Source organism: Asparagus officinalis, chromosome 8 (genome assembly GCF_001876935.1).
Source record: "Asparagus officinalis chromosome 8, Aspof.V1, whole genome shotgun sequence".
Taxonomy (NCBI): domain Eukaryota; kingdom Viridiplantae; phylum Streptophyta; class Magnoliopsida; order Asparagales; family Asparagaceae; genus Asparagus; species Asparagus officinalis.
Window position 1 is genome coordinate 120,563,840 of NC_033801.1, and position 4,736 is coordinate 120,568,575.

Here is a 4,736-nt window from a genome sequence, read left to right on the forward strand (position 1 = left end):
CTTATTTTCATAAATTAGTTAATTTAGCTATCCACTTGATTATACAAAGTCAACATAAATAAGCAAAAAAATTCAGTATTCTTATTTCTTAAAATAAAATAGAACAATATATTGTGTCTGTAATAACAAATGTAGTCTACATTATTGTTAACTTTCACGATGTTGGGGTGTAATAGAAAAAACCCCAAACAAGTGCAGAAAAACCCCAAAAATTATAACATATTATTAGCATGTAAAAAATAAAAGTTCGACTGCCAAAGCATCCATGATGAACAACCCTCCATGATCAAATATGAATAAAAAATTCGGATTATTGATTTATACCTCTAATTGCAAAGGCGCTGATGCAATTAAGGAGATCAAAGTTCAATTGCCAAAGCTCAAAATCATGGCTGAAAATCGAACCTCATAATCAAAGCTTAGGACTGAAGATCGAAATCGAAGAACAAAGCTCAAAATCGAATGCACCCCTTGAGTTCCGACTAGAAATTATACCTCAAAATCGAAGCCATAAATCACAAGAACAAAACCGAAAGCTTAAATGCCCAGATCGAAAATCATAATCAAATTTCAAAATCAGTAATAAAAAATGGGGATCGTCAGATGTCTTTGCGTTTTTGAAGGGTGAATCATCAGATCTAATCGGAATGGCCAAGGGTAGGTGTAGCACGAATAGGAAAGAGAAGAGGCGGGATGAGATTAGCGAGAGAAGGGGAGAATGATTCTAGGGTTTTGCTATGAGATGGAATCTGAAAAGAAATGAATAGGAGAGAACTTGGGTTTTTTAATCCAAGATAATACAAGGTGTTAGTTTTTTATCTCAATTCCAGCCAAAGCGCCTCTGAATTGGGTTTCTAGAAAAACTCCCGTCTTTCTCAACTTTATAGAATCCCTTATCTATAAACTTGTTGTGAGCCAAACACAGTAATATGATACCACCATATTACTCTTTGACAATAATACCCCGGTCAAATCCAATTCCTCATTCTAATGCTAGTATAGGGTAAAAGACAAATTTTTAAAACCGACCCATTTAGGAATTTATTGCCAAAAAATGACCCCATTCAAACAAATTTGCAAAAACCGACGCTGAAACCAGGTCGGTTTTAGAAAAAATAATTCCGAAACTTCACGGGAGTTCAACTCCCGTGAAGTTTCACAATTCAAAAAAAAAATTTTGAACTAAGAAACTTCACGGGAGTTGAACTCCCGTGAAGTTTAGGAGATTAATTAAAAGCTGCTAAACTTCATGGGAGTTCAACTCCCGTGAAGTTTCGAAATTTTTTTTTAAAAACCGACCTGGTTTCAGCACTGACGCTGAAACCAGGTCGGTTTTTGCAAATATCCTAGAAACGGGTCGTTTTTTGCAAATAAAAACTCAAATGGGTTGGTTTTGAAAATTTGTCCATAGGGTAAACCAAACACCCCTAAGTTAAAAGATTGTCCAACTAACAAAGTGTACCATCATATACATTAAATACTTGAATCAATTTAGAAGCGACAGAAGATCTCATTTCATACTTATTATAATTGTCATATTCAAAAGGTCTCTAAGGAGAGAAAATGAAATTAATTATTGGATAGACAATCTATGACTTAAGAAAAAGATTACACGCTACTAACTAATTTTAAAATTACGGTGATGAAAATTGACAAGAGAAATGAATAAAGAAAAGGAGGAAGAAAGGGACATCATTTTCCATAGCCTAGACATTAGGTAATGTGAGGAGTAGTTCAAAGTGAAGACTTAATGGAAACAAACCCAAACGCGTTATAAAATCAAACAACATGGTCCGGGCAGTTGAGTGATGTCCAATTAATGAAAGGGACATTGGTTTATTTATCTATTTGATTTTTGGACTAATTGCTTCTTTCTTGCTTATTAGTAGCATGCGAGTCTATGATTGATTTGAGTGTTGGTTACTAACTTAGGATTTGTAAGTGGGTTAAGTGTGCTCACTTCATTTTGGGGGATAACTTGATTTGTTTGGCTTGTGGGTTGGTGGTTTGGATGATCCTGACACAATTCTTTGATCTTCTTCCTTCCTTTCTTTCTTTCTCTCTTTCTCTCTCTTTCTTTTACTAGGTGGAATGCACATGCACTGCACGTGGTCAAATATTATAATTATTTACTTTAAGTTTATTTATTTACTATAACATGGTTGTAAAAAACTTTCAAATTATCATAATATATTATATTTTTTGGATATTTCCATGTGTGATTTTGACATTTTGTCTTCTAGAGAAATAGTGATGTTTAAAGCCTTAAAATATTACTGATTTAAGATTAATTAATAATTTGAATGTATAATTTCAAAATATTAATGATGTAAGGGACCAATACGGAAAAAACCTATTATTATTAATAAAAAATAAATTCTTGAATTCATTAAGGAAAATGGTAAGTTTTATCTAGTCATTAAGGATTTTGTTCAGTTATAAAATAATTACTTCCACCTGTTGTTTACTTCCACCTGTTGTTTATCTGGCGATCAAGTATTATAGATATTGAAGAATTTTTTAAGTTAGAATGCGCAAATTCAATCAAGAAAAAAATATAAATTATGTGATCAATTTTAATATCTGATATTGTACTCTTTTTACATCTTCCCAACTACTAATTGATTACTCGCTAGTTTCAGAAAATTATAAAATATAGTCTAAGAATGATTTGTACATATTATGTACTCATATTGATTGTATTTTAACAAAATAATTCATATCTATCAAATATCAAACAACATCTAAAAATTTAGCTTAAGGAGTTAGAAGAATACAATATCTGCAATAATACTCATATCCAAGCTATGAGCTATTTAGCTTAAGGAGTTAGAAGAATACAATATCTGCAATAATACTCATATCCAAGCTATGAGCTTCATAAGCTTATAAGAATGTGAGCAATATATAATGATGAGCTTCATAAGCTTATAAGAATGTGAGCAATATATAATGACAACTTAATTTACTTTGTCAAATAATTTATTACGAATCATGAAAGACAAAGGGAATCAGAATGATCATATACCCATCCCAAATAAATATTAAAATTCTCTTAGAGATTCTTATAGCAAAAGTTTTTTAGAGTTGGTGTGTAGGATAAATTTAAGGACAAATAACCCAAACCAGTTCATTGAGTGATAGACTTGCTATAAACTTCACTATTATAAAATTGATATCACATGTGCCTTAAGTTGTGTTTTTTGTTTAAGAGTTAATTTTAGAAAACTCCCCCTCAACTATGGAGGGCATGTCAACCCCCCCCTCCACCCCCCCCCCCCGATAAAACTATTTAAGACTGAGTAAATCCCCACCAAGTTTTGGGTGCTTTGTAGATAATCTATCTCAACTTAAAAAAATAATTTAATCCCAGTGAACTTTTCTCACTTAAACCTAACCCCTCAAAACTAACATCATTGAGTCTTATCTATTATGTAACAAGTACTTGACTTGAAAAGACTATAATATCAATCAATCATAAAAGAATTACCTTGGCTTTTGCCAGATAAAAGAGGTGATATAGAGGGGAAAAGAATTGTAAATTAGTTGTGATCCATTTATTATCGGTTGAGGGTTTCTTTTTAATTAAAATTGCTTTTTTTAAGAGGGTATTTTGTCCAAAATCACATATCGAAGTAACTACGTTAAGGGGGTTTGTTGATAGAAGTGTAAATGATTAGGGGATTTTTTATGAGATATGCTATAGTTGAGAGGTGTTTTCTAAAATTGCACCAAAGTTGAGAGAGGTTATCTATAACACCCTACATAATGAGAGGGTTTTGTCAAATTGAATCAGTTGAGTGGGGTTTCTAAGGCAATCTCCATAGTTAAGAGGGGTTTTAAAAAAACTAACACTTCTTTTAAATATGGCTTATTAATAATTTGTCCCTTAAAATTTTAATAATTTAATATTAGTCCCTAATATTATGAACAATTTTAAAATTTTGTAGGATTGGATATTTAAAATCAAGGAACTAATATTTAAATAACCTTTACATATTTGCTCTTATAGGCATTCTATTAAATATCGACCAATATATTGTTATATCGGCTAATATATCGGGTTAAAGACTTTATCTTAGTAATACTTTATATTATTTTCTTTTGTTTGTTGATCTTTTTGATATATCGACCGTTATTGAAAATATGGCCGATAAACCCCTTTGAAGATATCAAGAAAATCATGCCATTTTTAATTTGATTGTGGGTTCACTACCAAATAATGGGACTACATGGACGGTTTAAAACCGTCCCGCTAGACAATAAAACCGTCATCATAGGCTTAAGAGAACGGTTACTCATCTGATACCTTTGCTACTGTAGTCTTTGGTCTAAGGGATTCATGATCCAAGTGGTGTGGTTCTTGAATTGTTCCCGTAGACAACATATGGGGACGGTTTATAATTTTACAGATGATGATGGTTATTTAGCAACAAGAACGGTTTGATCTAAGAGGACGGTTTTATTGTCTATGGGTACGGTTTTATTTGTGATCTATGGAGTTGGTTTTTATACCAAAGGAGACGGTTGTATTTTTCAAATAGCAATGGGGATGGTTTTCAGCTGTCAAGATAAGGGAGCAGTTATATATAGCAAAGGGGACGATTTTCAATTTTGACCGATCAAAGCAAATCATCCAAATATCACACATTTTATAGACCTACGGTTTCAAAATTAAAAAGAACAAAACAAAACAAAAACTCCAAGATTTATATCTGCTCGTGTCACAAACAAAG